This window comes from Anomaloglossus baeobatrachus, chromosome 5 (assembly GCF_048569485.1).
Source record: "Anomaloglossus baeobatrachus isolate aAnoBae1 chromosome 5, aAnoBae1.hap1, whole genome shotgun sequence".
Classification (NCBI taxonomy): Eukaryota; Metazoa; Chordata; class Amphibia; order Anura; family Aromobatidae; genus Anomaloglossus; species Anomaloglossus baeobatrachus.
In genome coordinates, this window is record NC_134357.1 from 237,238,280 (window position 1) to 237,258,729 (window position 20,450).

Genomic DNA, 20,450 nt, shown 5'->3' on the forward strand with positions numbered 1-20,450 from the left:
TCCGACTGACACCACCACAGCCATCTCCAGCTCATGCTCAGAGGTATGTACAGAGGGCCAAATAAAAAAGTGTTGTGCCCGAATATGCTTAATGAAGGTTTATCCAGAGGGACCATCCAGAAAAAGCAATGACGGTGAATGCCATCATAGACGACCAAAGCAACCGGTCCCTAGCAGGATCTAAATTCTTTGAACCGTTTGGAATTAAAGGACCGTCAGAACCCTACACCTTGAACACCTGCTCGGGTTGCATAGAGACTAGCGGCAGAAGAGCCAAGGGATTCATCGCTTCTCCTATCAACGGGGAGATCGAAATGCCTCTACCAACGCTCGTTGAATGCGACCAAATACCCAGCCACAGGAATGAGATTCCTACCTCACAAGCTGCATTTCATCAACTACATCTGTAGCGCCCCTGAGAATCTCAGGGCACTACAAGGAACTGCATCCTCTAGGGGATGCAGGACCTAACCCCTGGGACCTGTAACACCAGTGCCAGCAACAGCAACACACACCTAAAAATCCCAGTTGCCACTCACACCAGGGCTAGTGGGAGGGCCACCCAGTGGGTAAAGCAAACCCAGGGACTAGACCACCTGGTGGGAGGGGGTAGAGCAGTCTGTGAGAGAACAGGAAGCAGTCTGTCAGAATGTAGTGAGGAGAACAGACTTGCCTCTAGCTGGGTCTGTGTAACGGTGCCTCAGGGGCACGGGAGTCAGATTACCAGCCAGGTCAAGCGAGTACCTCTGAGCAGGAGTCAAGACCCCCAGGGATGGTATGAGGGAGCCCCACTGGAATCTGGGCACGTACGAGGCACAGGGCCCTAGGTCAAGCGCAAGTTTTAGACTGGCAAATACCTGCACGGTGAGGACACCTTCTCAGACTTCATCGAACCAAATAATCCGGGGGCATCAGCAGTAAACTAGGATTGGGGTTCGAACACTTACCTCCCCACAGGGTCCGCACGGCCCGCCGTACAGAGAAGGGGACTTTAACCCAAAAGGGGCAGTCGGGGTTCCCAAACACTCCACACTATGGGGACTCAATCTACAGTTGCGGGGATAGAGCAACCTGGGTCACTACATTGGCACTGATACTCCTGGGACCGGAACCAGCAAGCTGAGGGTCCATATGAGTAGAGACTGTTAAAGTTAACCTGGTGTGGTCTCCATCATTTTACACTATACATCTCCCAGGCACAGACCTACCTGCGGAGGGCCTACCACCATAGCTGCCACTATCACCATCCTTGAGAGTACCCACATTGGGCAGCGGCGGTTCTCCATTCCTAACCGCAACCCGCAGGTGGCGTCACGAACATTAACTCTATTATCCCCTGTAAATACCCCTTTTATTAAGCGTCCCTAGGGCACGGAATTGGGCAACGGCCACCTGAAGTGACATTCCCGTTTGCAACCGCCCTGGACCGAGTACCCCCTTCCCTGGGCGACACACATGTAAGGCACCTGGCCAGTGTTCACCTACCTATGGACAACACGAGACAATCTAAGGGTACACAAGGTGCAACAACAGTGTAATGGGCCTGACTATGCACCATACGCCCAGAGACTGGACTTGGGATGGGTAGTCATAGGAAACGTGTGTGTTGATCAATCAGGAATTGACTCCCTCAAGACTTATATGCGCGAAGATGGACGCACAACCTGCTTAAAGACATGTCTTCATCACTATGGGGTGAAAGAGAAGTCTCCAGATTCCATACAGCTACCTGACATCGCTTCTTCTCTACATATTGACAACTTTGGAAGATCAGTCTTCCTCACAACCAAGGATAACGATAAAGTAGCCTCATCAATAGAGGACAGAGAATTTGTCAAAATAATGGACTGTGAGTTTTCTAGAGCTAAAACCAACCACTGGATTTCTCCATTACCCTTCAGATCTACCAGATCTTCTCTTCAGCGTTCCATGAATAGCAAGCCTGAAATGAGAAAACACAGCATCGCCTTTATGGACAAGGAAGTCTGCAACAACCATGCAGAACCCATACCAACTGAACTGAATCCAGCAGATCACGCCACTAGACCTATGTCTATTAGTTCTGTTGCTAACTCTTCTTGGCTTACAGATCCAGAGTTCCTGCTGAGACAGTCAGAAGAAAGTGTCCAGGAAGCCTTCAGTATCCTAGATCCAGACAACGATCCAGAAGTCCGAGCTGAAGTCAACACCCTGGCCACTAGTGCAGAAAAAACTTCCAACCTCGGTTGCCAACGTTTTGAACGTTTCTCCAGCTGGATGAAACTCGTCAGGACTGTCGCAAGGTTAGTGCATATTGCCAGATGCTATCGTAAGGACCTTGAAAATAAAGACTGTTATCGCTGGCATGTCTGCCACAAACCCCTTTCTGCTGAGGACATCTCCCATAGTGAGTTCCTCATAATACGCCACCTCCAACAGAGTCACTCGTCATGAATAGAAGTGTTTATACAACAAACAGCAGATTCCATTAAGAAGCCATCTAGCCAATTTAAACCCAGTTATGGACAGTTTCGGCTTACTGAGAGTTGGCGGTCGTTTAAACCAAGCTCATCTCAGAATTGCAGAAGAACAAAATCCTCTAATCATTCTCAACAAACACCAAATTTGCAGTCTTGCTGATCCATCACCACCAAGAAAAGACTGAACACCAAGGCAGGCAAATCACTGAAGGCACGTTACGGTCTGCAGGCCTCTGGATTATTGGAATGGAGAAATGTGTAGCACAAATACTGCACGATTGTGTGCACTGCCGTAAAGTGAGGGGAAAACAACTGTACCAACAAATATCTGACTTGCCTACAGACAGACTTTCTACAGAGCCACCTTTCACTTACATTGGCCTAGACATCTTCGGGACATGGATGGTGTCTACGCACAGAACTTGCAGCTGCCACGCAAACAGAGAGTGTTGGGCTGTCGCCCTTCGAGAGCGTTCCTAGGGATGAACGCTACCGGACTTGAACTTGGGTCATCCTTCTTGTTTTGGACTCAAATTACGGTGATGTTGCATTTAACATGCTTTTTTTCTTTTACAGGTGGTCTGGGACTCAATAGTGAAATCCTCAAAAGTGATTTTCAGACGGGGAGTGTGCTGTTCCTACCTGTTTTCTTTAAAACCTTTAATGACATATCTACTGTTATTTAATTAATGTTATTCAATGTATATACGTTCATGCTTGTCCTTTGCTGCCATCTACTGGTCAGACCATTCTGTTCCCCTGGTTTCTTTTAGTCCAGCCTGTGGGAGTGTTTTCAGCCCTACATGTGACCTCACATCCTGACTCTAAGTTACTTTCACTTTTAGTCAGTGCATCGTGAGGAGCACATCTCTGTCATTTGGGCTTCAGAAAGGAAATGTTTTTGACCATAGTAGCAGCTCTAGGACCACCATCACAAGACTACCACAGTTACAGCCACTTGAACCACTGTATTGCTGCATGTTTTCGTTCATGGAGGAAAAATAAACCACCGTTGCTTCACCTCAGCGTGTGTACATTTGAATCCATCCACCCTGGAGCGCTCTAGTCATGTCTGCCCCATCTAGTGGAAATGAAGTTAAGACTCCTCACATCTCTACCCAACTACCTGCCTTCAATCGCCTCTAAGTGGGGACAGAACAAAGGGGACGAATAATATTGCACGCCCCACTTTTCTGTTATTTATTTTTTTAAAACGTTTAACATAAGCAATACATTTCGTTCAACTTCACAATTGTGTGCCACTTGTTGGTGATTCTTCACCATAACATTAACATTTTTATCTTTATGTTTGAAGCCTGAAATGTGGGAAAAGGTTGAAAAATTCAAGGGGGCCGAATACTTTCGCAAGGCATTGTATCGCCAAATCCCCGATTTCCAATCTTCTACTGTCCAGTTTTCATACTTCTTATCATAATATTGAAGTGGAGGCTTCTTCGCCTTGTTTCGGGCCACCATTTCAGAATTGTGTAACATTCATTACATAGTGCTTGCATGGACATCTGTGATCTCACTATTGATGAACTGAATAATGTTGTTTTTCTTTTCTTGGGAAATCTTCTTTATGGCTGCTCCTAGATTCAAGCCAGTTACCTTTTGCTTGGGAATAAAACTAATATAAAACTTAACTATCATAGGATATGAGAACAGATTGTAATTTGTAGCATACGGGAAGAAAAGAAAATTGCCAAACACCAGGAGCAAAACAGTAACAATGCAGTACTACATGATAAGAATCTGCATATCTAATCATATGCTAAATAGTTAGAAGTTTATGTATCAGATAGCCAAGATGATTGTCTATAAAATGAAGGTAGTCTCACTCTCAAAGCTGTATTGGATGGTGAGATATGGAGCCTGAAATTCAAAAGTTAAAAACATTGTTACCCTTTTGCTTATCACTGTATGACATAACATTTGCATCTATCTTCCATAAACTGCAATATTATAAAAACAAACCTAATTCTTTTTTTGTTTAAGGAAAAAAAAGTGTAGCAGACTGCATTTTTTTGCATTCTTAAAAAAAGAACACAAATCAAATGCAAAAAATGCATGTGAAACTGCAGTGACGTAACTAGAGTCTGATAGGTCCAAAGCAGATATTGTACCTGGGCCACCACCTGACCTGCATGTTGTTAAATGTATTTGGCTCTTATAGCATTCTTGATCCTATAAAGACATAAGTGTTTGCCCCTCATGTATTAATGTCCTCCATCTTGGCTCTTTGCCCCTTCTTGTAATAATATTCCCATCCTGGTCCCTTCCAGTGATAATGTGACCCAACCTGGCCCCTTCCTTTAAACATGTCCCCTATCCTGGCCCCTTTCTGTAATAATCTCACCCATTCTGGCCCCTTCCTGTAATAATGTCTTTCGTCCTGGCTCCTTTCTGTAATGATGTCACCCTTCCTGGCCCCTTCTTGTATTAATGTCCTCTTTGCTGCCTACTTCTTGTAATAATTGTGACAACTCAGAGTCTGGCCACTTGTGGGGGCGTGAACTATTATTAATTAGGTCAGATGTATGGTTCCTTTGTTTGTTAAATGAAAACGAGTTAGTCATTGTCTCATGTGAGACTGATCTGACTACATAGTTCAGAGGAAAATTATGCAGTTGCATTGAACTAGCGACCAATGAGAGAGCAGCCAACTCCACTAATCCTGTAAGAAAACTGAGTGGTATAAAAGGGTCTTTTGTCTGTCAAAAGAAAAAATATTCTACATGACCTCAGCCTAGGAGCTATAGTTCCAACTTGAAGGGTTACAGAACTGCTTCACTTTGAATATACAGTTAGGTCCAGAAATATTTGGACAGTGACAATTTTCGCGAGTTGGGCTCTGCATGCCACCACATTGGATTTGAAATGAAACCTCTACAACAGAATTCAAGTGCAGATTGTAACGTTTAATTTGAAGGTTTGAACAAAAATATCTGATAGAAATTGTAGGAATTGTTCACATTTCTTTACAAACATTCCACATTTTAGGAGGTCAAAAGTAATTGGACAAATAAACCAAACCCAAACAAAATATTTTTATTTTCAATATTTTGTTGCGAATCCTTTGGAGGCAATCACTGCCTTAAATCTGGAACCCATGGACATCACCAAACGCTGGGTTTCCTCCTTCTTAATGCTTTGCAAGGCCTTTACAGCCGCAGCCTTCAGGTCTTGCTTGTTTGTGGGTCTTTCCGTCTTAAATCTGGATTTGAGCAAGTGAAATGCATGCTCAATTGGGTTAAGATCTGCTGATTGACTTGGCCATTGCAGAATGTTCCACTTTTTTGCACTCATGAACTCCTGGGTAGCTTTGGCTGTGTGCTTGGGGTCATTGTCCATCTGTACTATGAAGCGCCATCCGATCAACTTTGCGGCATTTGGCTGAATCTGGGCTGAAAGTATATCCCGGTACACTTCAGAATTCATCCGGCTACTCTTGTCTGCTGTTATGTCATCAATAAACACAAGTGACCCAGTGCCATTGAAAGCCATGCATGCCCATGCCATCACGTTGCCTCCACCATGTTTTACAGAGGATGTGGTGTGCCTTGGATCATGTGCCGTTCCCTTTCTTCTCCAAACTTTTTTCTTCCCATCATTCTGGTACAGGTTGATCTTTGTCTCATCTGTCCATAGAATACTTTTCCAGAACTGAGCTGGCTTCATGAGGTGTTTTTCAGCAAATTTAACTCTGGCCTGTCTATTTTTAGAATTGATGAATGGTTTGCATCTAGATGTGAACCCTTTGTATTTACTTTCATGGAGTCTTCTCTTTACTGTTGACTTAGAGACAGATACACCTACTTCACTGAGAGTGTTCTGGACTTCAGTTGATGTTGTGAACGGGTTCTTCTTCACTAAAGAAAGTATGCGGCGATCATCCACCACTGTTGTCATCCGTGGACGCCCAGGCCTTTTTGAGTTCCCAAGCTCACCAGTCAATTCCTTTTTTCTCAGAATGTACCCGACTGTTGATTTTGCTACTCCAAGCATGTCTGCTATCTCTCTGATGGATTTTTTCTTTTTTTTCAGCCTCAGGATGTTCTGCTTCACCTCAATTGAGAGTTCCTTAGACCGCATGTTGTCTGGTCACAGCAACAGCTTCCAAATGCAAAACCACACACCTGTAATCAACCCCAGACCTTTTAACTTCTTCATTGATTACAGGTTAACGAGGGAGACGCCTTCAGAGTTAATTGCAGCCCTTAGAGTCCCTTGTCCAATTACTTTTGGTCCCTTGAAAAGGAGGAGGCTATGCATTACAGAGTTATGATTCCTAAACCCTTTCTCCGATTTGGATGTGAAAACTCTCATATTGCAGCTGGGAGTGTGCACTTTCAGCCCATATTATATATATAATTGTATTTCTGAACATGTTTTTGTAAACAGCTAAAATAACAAAACTTGTGTCACTGTCCAAATATTTCTGGACCTAACTGTATTCTATATGATGTCAGCTTAGAAGCTTCAGTTCTAGCTGGAGGAAAACAGAACTGCTTCAAGAATCATTCTACAGGATTTCAGCTTATGATCCATGGTTCAAGTTGAAGATTCACAGAACTACTTCACTGCTCAACGCTGAGCCCACTAATTTGCTTGGAGAACGCAGGATTGGACAACTCTGTCTCTTGGCTACATATCTTACTTTGCCCAGTCAGCTTCCTAAGCTTGCCAATATTCCCTCTCAGTGGGTGTCTGCCAAAAGCTGGGTGCTGCTGGGTGAGATAGTTGGCCCTGGAAGCTCCGAATTCTAAAGATTCTAATTCCTGGTGGGCCAGCAGAAAGGTGTGAGTGTCACTTTCACCATCTTGTGTTAATATGTTTTTGCCTGTTGGTGGACCAATAAAGTCTTACCAATGTGTGTTTCCTTCATCCTGTGTTGTCTGAGTAGTGTTTTTCCCGTGGAAAAGGAAAGTGGGTGTATACTGGGATGAGCCCTGGTCCGTGTGGTCTATCTGAAGACAGCCAGGCCAGTGTATATGGATAAGAAAGGAGAATATTCAGCTCACCCCTCTTCACTCCAGGAAACCACCACCGATGCACGGAAACGCCCTGGCCCGGGTGGAAAGCACATTCAGCAAAGGAAAAAATCCAGCATCGTATACGGAGATATAAAGATTAAAGACCGCAAGGTTGAAACGCGTAGGGTAGTACCTGTTCACCTCGTGTCCTTGTGTTCCTCACTGTACTTACGTTTTTAACGGATTCAAATAAATTTCAAGTTTTATGTTTATATCTTCGTATACGATGCTGGATTTTTTCCTTTGCTGACTGACCCTTGTGTCTCCACAATAATATCCCCAGTGTTACGGTCACAGAGGGGCGGTGATCATTCGGGGGTGGACACACTGGGCTGTACACCGGACTGCCCTGAAGGACCAACCACCAGAACCAACAGAAAACCTAAATGCATAACAGCCAGGGACCAGTGGAGATTGTCTCTTAAGGACGGGTACAGTCTCCTAATGTCCGTTGTTGGTGTGCAAGGATATGGCAGCATGGTGGTGGGAACTCGGACTTGGCAGCACAGGGGTGATGGTTCTGATGTGGCAGCACGGAGGTAGTGGCTCAGACATGACAGCAAGTAATAGTCCAACAAGGTTAGTGAAAACAAAAAACAGCACATAATAAAAGTTGGTATATGTGTATATATGGAGTATATGCATCATCCATAGTATGAAACAACGTAAACCCCCTCACCGGGTGCGTGACTTCTTTTTCTTCTACCAATTTTTACCTTTCTCTCATATCTTACCTCCTTCTTCACTCACATCATTCTATTATTCATTGTTTACGTTGTTTCATTCTATGAATGGTGAATATACTCCATATATACACATATACCAATTTTTATTATGTACTGTTTTTTGTTTTCACTAACCTTGTTGGACTATTACTTGTATGTGTTTATAATGGCATTATGCTATATTTTTTTGAGATATCTTGTACTATTCAGTATAAACTGTCCCAGATGAAGGCTCTGAGTAGAGCCGAAGCGTCGGACAAATTTGTCATTTGAGAACTGTTATACAAATTGGTTGTCACTGTTTTTTTGTTTTTTTTTTTTAATAAAACCACAAGCATTCACAAGCAATCCATTGACTGGTATACCCTTTTCTTGACTGTGTGTCGAACATTTTTCTAAATTGAGACTTACTTTTTTTCTGAGCACCAGGCTTTTGTAGTTGAGGCTAGCTTATTCTTCATAACTTTTCACATTGAGGCCTATTTTGACCCATGGTAAGGATCCAATATTAGAGAGTCTAGGTACTGTCCTGACTTGAAAACAAAGTGTGCGGCCAGAGCAACCAGATCAAATAACCCAAAATGTATCAATTTTTTTATTAGGATATCTTAAAAACACACATGACAAACAATAAATATAATAGAGGTCACAAGGTGTACATAAGTACACCCCCAGCGGGGCAATGACCAAATGACAATGGTGATTCAAACAACATGTAGTGCAGGTCAAATGAATTGACAAGTGATTAAATAAATGTTTCAATGCAGATAATCAATATAATCAATATAATGTATCAGACACAAGAAATCCATATATTTATCGCCTAATGCGACCATATAGTGCACAACTCACCCATGTGGAAGTCCCCACACGCAGCCCAACACGAGTTTTGCAAGATGCTTTTTCAAGGGAGGATTCACCTCACAGGTGTTGCATATAATCATGCTGATTATACAGCATGATTATTGCACAAGTGTGCCTTAGGCTGGCCACAATAAAAGGCCACAAATGTTGCAGTTTTACAGTATTGGGACGGTCCACCATTTGCCAGTCTGCCATCTGGCCTGTACAGTAAAAAGTGGGATTCTTCTGTGAAGAGAACACATCTCCCAACATGCCAGTTGCCATCGAATGTAAACATTTGCCCACGCTAATTGGTTATAACAACAAACTGCATTCAGATGGAGGTCCTGATGAGGATGACGAGCATGCAAATGAGCTTCCCTGACATGGTTTCTGACAGTTGTACAAAGGGCTAGTAAGACGTAGTACAGCGTATTCCCCACTAGGTGGCAGCAGAATAGTGAAGGAGAGTCACAGTAACACTGTAACAGAAAGGCAACTGAAGTACAGCAGAGTAACTTCAGCATGCAGTTAACAGGCAAACCACCAGGGGGCAATAGAGTAGTCAAACAGTCAGGGTCTAGCCAGGAAAGTCAAGTCACTGCAAAGGGAAAATCAAAATCAATTCAGAAAACAGAACCGAGTCGGAAGCCGGAAGATCAGGTATGCAGAGGGAAACACAAACAACAGATAGGAGCGGGAAGTCAGGAACTGGGACAGATGGACGAACGGGGAAGGGTACAGGTCAGGGCACGGTAACAAGGAGTCAGATCAAACAGGAACTCTCACCAGAGCCAGTCACAGGCTGCAGAACAAAACTATAACCAGTATAGGAATGCAAGAGCAGAGACCAGATATAGTGTCTCCTGAAACCAGAATGAAGCTGATGGGAAACTCTGGAGAGGACAATTCCGGTTCTGAATCATGACAGGACCCACCTCTCAAAGGGGACGACTGGACTCCCAGGTTTTTCAGGAAACCGTCTATGGAAGGTACAAACCAGTCGACTGGCATGGACAGATCTTGCTGGGACCGATCCTCCGGTCCATAACCCCTCCAAAGTATTAAGTACTGAAGCGAGCTGCGGACCATCCGGGAGTCGATAATGCACTCAACTTCATATTCCATCTGCCCATCAACAGAAACAGGAGGAGGAGGAGATGGAAACTCAGCAGAGGAGGGAACAAACGATTTGAGAAGGGACTTGTGAAACACATTGGGGATGCAAAATGACTGTGGTAAACGCAAACGAAAGGCAACTGGGTTCACAACCTCAACGATCTCATAAGGACCAATAAACGTGGGACCCAAATTAACAGAGGAAAGTCTCAGACGGATGTTTTTTTGTAGACAACCACACTTTGTCCCCCACCAGAATATTAGGTCCTACAGATCAACGCTTATCAGCAAGCGCTTCTATCTGCCTTGGGCCACCCCAATGTTCTTCTGTACCTCCCTCTTAACCTCGCCCAACCATGGAACTTCCGAATCAGCCCCTGGGCACCCTGAATCCAGTCTGGAAAATTCACCAAAATGGTGGTGGTAACCGTAATTACAGAAAAACAGAGTGGTGCCAGTGGATTGATTAACCCGGTTATGGAACACAAATTCAGCTACAGGCAACGAGGAACACCAATCATCCTGCTGAGATGTGGCCAGACACCGTAAAATCTGATCCAGCGACTGATTGGTCCTCTCCGTCTGATGGTAAGAAGAAGAAAAAGGTCAATTCGATACATAATCTCTTGCAAAATGCCCTCCAAAGTTTAGAGATGAATTGCACCCCTCTGTCGGACACCAGGTTCAGAGGCACGCCATGCCAAGCCGTACAATATGCTCAATAAACAATTTAGACAGTGTTTCTGCATTAGAAAAAACTGCCAAGGGGACAAAATGTGCCTGCTTGCTAAATCTGTCCACCAACACTGGAAAGAGGGATATCGGTGATAAAATGCATGGACAAATGAGTCCAGGGTCTATATGGAATTGGTAATGGTACCATTTCCTCGGCCGGACAGTTTTGGGAGACTTTAGCACGTGCAGACATATCACAATCAGACACAAATACGGCGACATCAGAGGACATGGAACGCCACCAAAATAACTTGGAAATAGCTCTCCAGGTGGCTAAGATACCTGGATGACCACTAAGCGCGGAGTCACGGACTTCCTGGAGAACTTGTAACCTAAATTGAGCAGGAACAAAGAGCTTGGTATCAGGCAACAAAGGAGGGGCAAGTAACTGGGTATTGCGAATTTCCATCTCTAATGTGCAGGATAATCCAGCAACAACAACCCCATGCGGAAGAATGGAGGAAGGAGGTTCGGGAGGTGATATCAAATCCAAACTACGAGATAAAACAATCTTGGAACCGGGTCTAAAAGTGATGGAGAAATGGAAACGTGAAAAAAAAAAAGTGACCACCTAGCCTGTCTGGGAGTTTAGGAGACTCGATATAAGACAGGTTTTTATGGTCTGTAATCAGGGTTGCTCTGGCCCACCGGGGTAGAGGGGAATCCCCCGGTAGGCCCCGGGCCCTTAGTGGGCCCCTGTGCCTTATATAGTGCGGGGCGTCTGTACAGGGCCGCGGGGCCGCCTGTTTCTCAGGGCGGACGAAAATTGGTTGGCAGATTGGGCAGCTCATCCAGGGCCCTCAAGCTCTTAGGGGCCCCCAGCCTTTCAATCATTAACTTCGGTGATCGTACAAGTTCTGTACGATTACTAAAGTTTCCGCAGATGCAGGACCTTTAGTGACATCACATGTGTCATGTGACTAACCAAAGGTCCTAGCGGTGCACTGCGGGAGTCCCCAAGCCTGCACCGATGAGGTGTGCAGGACTTGGAGACCGCGCCAGTATTCAAATGTATGCGTGTCTTTCAGGCGCGCATACATTTGTACAGTGCGGCCGGGGACCGGAGGCGGAGCAGCGCTGCTCAGCCCCGCACCGCGACGTACCCGGGGCCGGAGCTGCAGAGGAGGAGGACGCGACAGGACTGAGGCAGAGGAGCGCGCCTCAGTCCTGCACCGACAGCCATCACCAGGGCCACAGCTGCAGGGATGAAGAGGAGGATGCGCAGGCACAGGTAAGCGCTCCAGAGGAGCCGAAGATGTACAGTAATTTTACATGACGGTCTGTGGTGGGGGAGGAGCAGTGTTATTTTACAAGGGGCATTAAGAAGCGGTGGACCATATTATGAGTCAGTGGGGGATACTATAGGGTAGTGGGAGGGATATTATAGGGTAGTGGGGAACATTATAGGGCAGTGGGGGACACTATAGGGCAGTGGGGGACACTATAGGGCAGTGGGGGACACTATAGGGCAGTGGGGGACACTATAGGGCATTGGGGGACACTATAGGGCAGTGGGGGACACTATAGGGCAGTAGAGAACATTATAGGGCAGTGGGGAACATTATAGGGCAATGGGAAACATTATAGGGCAGTGGGGGACACTATAGGGCAGTTGAGGACACTATAGGGCAGTGGGGGACACTATAGGGCAGTGGGGGACACTATAGGGCAGTGGGAGACATTATAGGGCAGTGAGGGACACTATAGGGCAGTGGAGGACATTATAATGCAGTGGGCAACACTATAGGGCAGTGGAGGACACTATAGGGCAGTGGGGGACATTATAATGCAGTGGGGGACATGATAGATCAGTGTGGGACATGATAGGGCAGTGGAGGACATTATAGAGCAGTGGGGGACATGATAGGGCAGTGGGGGACATGATAGGGCAGTGGGGGACATTATAGGCCAGTGGGAGACATGATAGGGCAGTGGGGGACATGATAGGGCAGTGGGAGACATGATAGGGCAGTGGGGGACATGATAGGGCAGTGGGGGACATTATAGGGCAGTGGGGGACATTATAAGGAAGTGGGGGACATTATTAGACATCAAGGATTGTGGAAAGCAGCATAGTATAATGAGGAATGGGAGGGGGGAATTATACAGGGATGTAGTATGGGGGAGATATTATAGAAACGGCAAATGTTGGGGGGACATTATGGACAGGGGCACTTTGTGGGGCTATCTTGGAGAGGTGCAGTGTGTGGGGGAATATTTTGTGAAGGAAGCAATTAACAACCCCATCTCATTCCACTTGTTTCCCCAGACATTATTAAATAAAAGGGGCCAGAATGAGGGACATAATTACTATATGGGGCCAGAATGAGGGACATACATTATTAGTTTATGGTGGCACTTGGGGCATAATTACTCTAGGGGCAAATTAGGGGACATTGTTACTGATAAAATATAAGTTAATTTTGAGGATACTGATAATTTGAGGATACTGACAATGAGGGAACAAGAGTCTGACATAGTGTAGAAATTGGGGAAACTGTGGAATGTGCTCTAGGAGTGATTGGCTAAAGGTGACTGTTATTTTCTGCAGAGTTGCATCATGACAGAAAGAAGTGATGGCGGTGAAGAGGAAAAGCGAAGGTGAATAACGTCAGCTAGAGACGTCACTGTTAAGTCAATGTATTAAATGTATACACACATACACACACACTGTCACGGTGTGGCGGTATTTCTCCCTTGTATATGGTATTATTGTGTTGTGTATGGAGGTCACTTTTTCTCTTTATAAGGGGGAGATTATTTCCAATAGAAATTTAAATACTTGAACATTTAACTCCTCCCTGTCCTGTGATTATTACACAGCAGCACATATGCACTTACAGAGGTTCTCCGGTCAAAACAAGTAATCACTTTTTCTAAAACCAGGCGCACACAGTATTTGCTGAGTTTTTACCCCAGTATTTGAATCCAAAACCAGGAGCGGTAAAATCAGAGAAAAAGTAGAATAGAAACACGGGCACCACTGCTGCCCACTCCTGGATTTGGCTACAAATACTGATGTAAGATACTGACCGAATACTGAAAGTGTGAACGTGGCCTAAGGATAAGTGATAACTTATTCATCAGTGGGGTCCGACTCCTGGGACCTGCACCGATCGTGCAACTTTTATCCCCCATTACACTGGAGCTCGTGTCCGACTCGACCCCTGATCCATTCATTCCCTCAGTGGCTACGAGCGCTGTACTTGTTTTTATCTGACCGCCCCAAAGAGGATGAATGGAGCTGCGGTCACACATTCCACCTGCCGCTGCAAAATGTACCCCAATATTTCGATCGGTGCGGTTTCCACTGGTCTGTCCACCGATCAATACGTTATCCCCAACCTAACCTGTGGATCGGTGATAACTTGTTTTCACCAAAGACCCCATTACTTTAAACTACTATAATTGTACATCCCTGTGTATACAGTCAGCGCTCCACTATAACGGGGATAACACTAATGGGTGTTTATATTTAGCTTTAGGGTGGGCCCCTGGAGTGAATTCCCCTGGTGGGCCCCAGACACCCCAGTCCGATCCTGTCTGTAATCACCGTAATCCAATGAACAGCCCTCTCCAAAAAGTGCCTCTATTCTTCAAAAGCCAATTTCATTGCTAATAACTCCTGATTTCCCACATCATAATTCCTTTCCGCGGAGGAAAACATTTTGTTGAAAAACACACAATGGTCTCAGATTGGTTAGTGAAGTGGGTCCCTGAGTAAGCACCGCACCCATTACCACCTCTGAAGCTTCCAGCTCTACAATGAACGGTTCAGAGAGATCGGGCTGAACAAGCACAGGAGCAGTAAAACATTTTTTTAGCTTTCCAAATGCTTCAACCGCAAGAGATGACCAAACCTTAACATCAGATCAGTGAGTGGCTTGACCACTTGAGAGAACCCCTTAATAAACTTTCTGTATTAATTGGTGAAACCAAGAAAACGATGAAGGCCCTTGAGTTCTCTGGGTTGTACTCAATTAACAATAGCTTGTACCTTTCCGGGATCCATACAAAACCCCTCGGCCGAGAGAATAAATCCTAGAAAAGAAAGCTCTTGAACACAAAAGGTACATTTCTCGGGTTTCACAAAGAGGGATTTCTCCCGCAACCTAGTAGGTACAGCACACATATGACCAATGTGGGACTCTTTGTCGGATGAAAAAATGAAAATATCATCCAAATGCACAACTGCAAAACTCCCAATTAAATCAGAAAATACGTCATTCATGAAATTCTGAAATACAGCAGGAGCGTTTGTGAGACCGAAGGGCATGACTAGGTTCTCAAAAAAGCCCTCAGAGGTGAGAAATGCCATTTTCCACTGATCCTCCTCCTGGATGCGAATGAGGTTATAGGCTCCCCTGAGGTCCAGCTTAGAGAACCATTTCATTCCACATAACTGATTATAGAGATCTGGGATGAGTGGAAGGGGATAGGCATTTCTGACCGTAATTTTATTGAGTTCCCAAAAATCGAGGCATGGGCATAAGCCACCATCTTTTTTTTTTTTAACCCCTTCAGCCCCCGGGCACTTTCCGTTTTTGCGTTTTTGTTTTTTGCTCCCCTTCTTCCGAGAGGCGTAACTTTTTTATTTTTCCATCAATCTTGCCATATGAGGGCTTGTTTTTTGCGGGACGAGTTGTACTTTTAAATGAAACCATAAGTTTTACCATATAGTGTACTGGAAAATGGCAAAAAAATTCCAAGTGCGGAAAAATTGCAAAAAAAGTGGGATTGTACAATAGTTTTTGGGATATTTTATTCACCGTGTTCACTATATGGTAAAACTGATGTGTGGGTATGATGCCTCAGGTCGGTGCGAGTTTATAGACACCAAACATGTATAGGTTTACTTGTATCTAAGGGGTTAAAAAAAATTCACAAGCTTGTCCGAAAAACGTGGCGCACGTTTTGCGCCATTTTCCAAAACCCATAGCGTTCTCATTTTTCAGGATCTGAGGCTCATTGATGGCTTATTTTTTGCGTCTTGACCTGACGTTCTTAACGGTACCATTTTTGCGCAGATGCTACGTTTTGATCGCCTGTTAATGCATTTTGCGCAAAATTTGCGGCGACCAAAAAACGTAATTTTGGCGTTTGGAATTTTTTTGCCGCTACGCCGTTTACTGATCAGATTAATTGATTTTATATTTTGATAGATCGGGCATTTCTGAACGCGGCGATACCAAATATGTGTGTATTTTTTATTTTTTTAACCCTTTAATTTTCAATGGGGTGAAAGGGGGGTGATTTGAACTTTTAGGTTTTTTTATTTTTTTTTAATTTTTTAAAACTTTTTTTTTTACTTTTTTTTTTTATTTTACTAGTCCCCCTAGGGGGCTATTGCGATCAGCAATCCGATCGCTTTGCACAATCTGCAGATCTCAGCTACAGAGCTGAGAACTGCAGATTTGCTGCTTCACTTTCAATGCCGGCTGTATTCCGGCATTGAGAGGAAGTGACTCATGTTAGCCACAGGCGTCATCACATGACCCTGTGCTACCATGGCAACCGCCGAAAGTCACGTGATCATGTTACGTGACTTCCGGCGGGGGCGGGGTAAGTCACTGTCATGGCAGCGCCCATATACATATCGCTGCCAAGACTTTGGCAGCGAAATGTAAGGGGTTAATGGCCGCGGGTGGAAGCGATTCCACCCGCGGCTAGCAGGCACACATATCAGCTGTTGATAACAGCTGATATGTGCGCCGATCGCCGCCGCCCGCCGGCGGCAGGGGGCGGGGCTTACCGGAACACGATCCATGACGTATCTAGTATGTCATGGGTCGTTAAGGGGGTTAATAAAAAAGAACCCAGCAGCCACAGGCGACACAGAGGGATGTATGTGACCTTTACGTAAACTATCGGAAATATACTTTTTCATAGCAGCACGTTCCGGGCCAGAAAGATTGTACAAACGGGCCTTGGGCAATTTAGCACCCGGAAAGAGAATGATGCTACAATCGTAAGGGCGATGTGGTGGGAAAGCTTCAGCCTCTTTTTCGGAAAACACGTCTCCAAAATCTTTTAGGTACTCCAGAATATCCTCCAGATTAGGGGAGGACACTTGAACAATAGTAAGACAGCCATTTGCACAGTTAGGACCCCATTTAACAATATCATGAGATTCACAGTCAATAACAGGGTTATGCATCTGCAACCAGGGGAATCGCAACACCATCCCAGCCGGGAGGTTATCCATGATATAACATGAAATAAGTTCCTGGTGAAGGGAACCCACTTTGAGGAGGAACTCCTCAGACACAAATTTAACCACATTCTGTCTTATCAATGACAATGATATGAATAGGAGTTTCTAGCCTAACTGTCCCTATCTTAGCTTTGGACACCAGACTAGAATCAATGAAATTCATGGAGGACCCATAGTCTACGAAAAAAGAGGCAGAGAGGCAAAAACACTTTCCCATACAGAGTTCCACCTCCAAAAGAATCTTTTGAAATGAGAAAAAGGGTACCCGAGAGTCTGGGTGACCTCCTCGACTATCACCCAGACTTAGGCGTTTTCCCAGTGGCTTGGTGGTTGGAAGGCAAATGGGACAGTCCTTCTTCCAATGTCCTGAGCCTCCGCAATAGAAACACAACCTCCTTTCCATTCGCCGTCTCCTCTCTTTGTCCTTGGAATCAATGGCACCAACATCCATGGGTTCAGGATGTGTAACAATCTCGGACTTGACAGGATAAAATGGAGTCTCTATCAGGGTCATCCCTCTCTCCCGCAACCTCTGATGCATACATACTGCCTGGGTCATGGCCTTCTCCAAAGAACTAGGTGGAGGATGAAGGGCCAGAGCATCCTTTAGATGATCAGACAGTCCTCTCCTAAACTGGCATCTTAAAGCAGAGTTGTTCCAGGACACCTTGGTGGACGACTGACAGAACTTAGAACAATACCATTCAGCCATGTGAATACTCTAAGCGAGACTCATAATCATGTCCTCCGTCACCATGACCCAATCAGGTTCGTCGTAAATAAGTCCCAGGGTGTCAAAAAACCTAACAACCGACATACGTTCAGAGGCTGTCGGGGGCAACAAAAAGGCTCAAGTCTGAGGACCCTCCCTGAGCAAGGAGATAATTAGACTGCCAGGACCCAACAACCACCATTTTTCCCCCCCTAGAAAGACACAACACCGTTCTCTTATAAATTAAAATACTTTTATTTGAATTTTCCATTTTTGGAGAGAGGTATGGGGAAAAAAACCACTCTCATCTTTTGGCATAAAATTTGGTCGCAGCTTTTAACCAGGCATTAACTTGCCAACATCACGGGGTTCAGGCAAATGTACCGCCATCCGGCCGTCCGGCGCGGGTATTTCACCACCACTTTTCCTACCCCTTCCGCTGCTGCGACTTAAAACACAGTAAACTCCAACAAACTTGGAAAACAAAAGGGAGGGAGGGTGGGAAACAGGTCCGGGTCCTGCAGCCGAGAGGCTGGAAGCTGGGCAGCACAGTGATATGTATCCAGGAGGCGGGGCTTAGGCCAGTCACACCACAGGAGGCGGGGGCGGCAGGTCAGTGTCTTTCCAGGGGGGAGAACTCTATTTTAACATGCAGAGGGGCCAGCAGTCAGGGGGCAGCATCTCAAGTTTCTGGCTGCAGTGCCCCTCAGACTGCCAGGACCCAACAACCACCATTTTTCCCCCCCTAGAAAGACACAACACCGTTCTCTTATAAATTAAAATACTTTTATTTGAATTTTCCATTTTTGGAGAGAGGTATGGGGAAAAAAACCACTCTCATCTTTTGGCATAAAATTTGGTCGCAGCTTTTAACCAGGCATTAACTTGCCAACATCACGGGGTTCAGGCAAATGTACCGCCATCCGGCCGTCCGGCGCGGGTATTTCACCACCACTTTTCCTACCCCTTCCGCCAAGGAGCAGCACAGCGCCAGCAAGCTGCGACCCCACCCAAAAAACTGAAATACCTGAGCCGTCCCAGGAATTTCCGCAACCACCATATCCACAACATCATCATTCGGGATGTACCCATCTGAGCTTAAGGACAGCCAAATATTGCCTTCCAGCTGGCGGTGCCAGACCAACAACCTTTTTTTTTTTTTTTTTTTTTTTTTTATAAAAACACTTTATTAACAGCACAACTTGGGTAGGCCCCGATCGACCATGCGCCAGGAGAGATCCTTATCACCTTCTTCCATAGCTCCAAGCCCCCTGGGCCAGAGGGTAACCTTCGACCGGATCGTTGTAACACTCTGCACTAAAACAGGGAAATTTGTACCTCTCTGACCGGATAAGGGTAAGAGGCCTAGCTAGACGGCCTTGGACCAGATACTTGAAGCCTATGTGTATCACCAAGTCGATTGTAAAAAAGAGAGCTCACGCAATCTTGGTCCCCTCCGATAAACCCACAGCTGAGCCAAGCCCCGGCAACCTCTCCAATTACTTTCACTGTAACAGGAACAAAGAACCGACCACCAAGGCGAAGAGGCGAAGATCCGCTCTCCTCGCAGCCAACATACATGGAAGTAACCTCGGACCCAATCACTGGGCCGACTTGGATCTGAAAGGCAAAAACACTGTCAGAACAGGGAATTCTCGTAACCGTCAAACACCTCTTCTCTCCAAGGTGGTACTGACAAAACTTTTTTTTTTTTTTTTTTTTGGATAAACAAATCACAATCATATCATTTTATATTAGCCCTGTACGCTGTTCTGAATCTCCTTACGTGTCGAATAAAAACCCGATTTCAAAAAAGAAAACCAACTCCGACCTGTCGTCCCTCATAATGCATTTCCATTGTCGTCACCTGATCCACTGAAACTGTGCTCATGTATGCTGGCTCCTGAAGCCTTGTAGCACCCCAACTCTGGGAGAGTCCGTGCCGGGTACCAGGCTGGCAAACACCAAAAATAACGAACGAGTAACCGTCGCATTACCAACCAAAAACCAGCCCACAAAATGGAGGACAAACTACGTGACGCTAAAATGAAGTGCCGTCGTCATGGGTAAAAACTGGTCCCATACTCCCGCTCGCCTAAGAGAAACAACCGACAACGTCGGGACACCCGCCGAGTGGGAGAAAAAGATCCAAAATATCAATGTATAGATTTGCAATGGGGCGAACAATCCAAACCACCCCTTTTTTTTTTTTTTTTTTTTTTTTTTAAAACAAAACAATCTTCGGCTAAAAAAGAATAGGCCTACTGTGCTCCACTCGCTTACCATAATCATCCAACCCTTCAATACCTTTCACCCCACAAGACCCTCATCGCTTCAGTACCGTTCCACAATTTAAATTTGGGAAGACCGTCCTCGTAACAGTTTGCTTGCAACCGAAAATGGTGCACATTCGCTGACTACTGCAGGGCGTGTAATACAAGAGGGTGGCTTGTAAAATCGTCACGCACATCAACCACCGGAGCAACACCCGCTGAATAACGTACCATAGAACCGTCAAGTCCATGCAAAATGGAGGCCTGGATCATGGGCCTAACTTCACCACACACCCCACCATCTGGCTGAGAACTCCAAACCTGGATCCTGCTG

At 45.3% G+C, this 20,450-nt stretch overlaps 1 protein-coding gene across 1 annotated transcript in view; it reads right to left on the reverse strand.

Annotated features, from left to right (window-relative positions):
* Positions 1-3,710: 3,710 nt before the first annotated feature.
* The window catches only part of LOC142311104 (mitochondrial coenzyme A diphosphatase NUDT8-like), a 119,693-nt gene continuing 102,953 nt past the window's right edge, over positions 3,711-20,450 (reverse strand). Inside the window, exon 6 of the mRNA XM_075349216.1 lies at positions 3,711-4,334. The gene's annotated coding sequence lies outside the window, so the exon portion shown is untranslated. The remainder of the gene's footprint in view (positions 4,335-20,450) is intronic.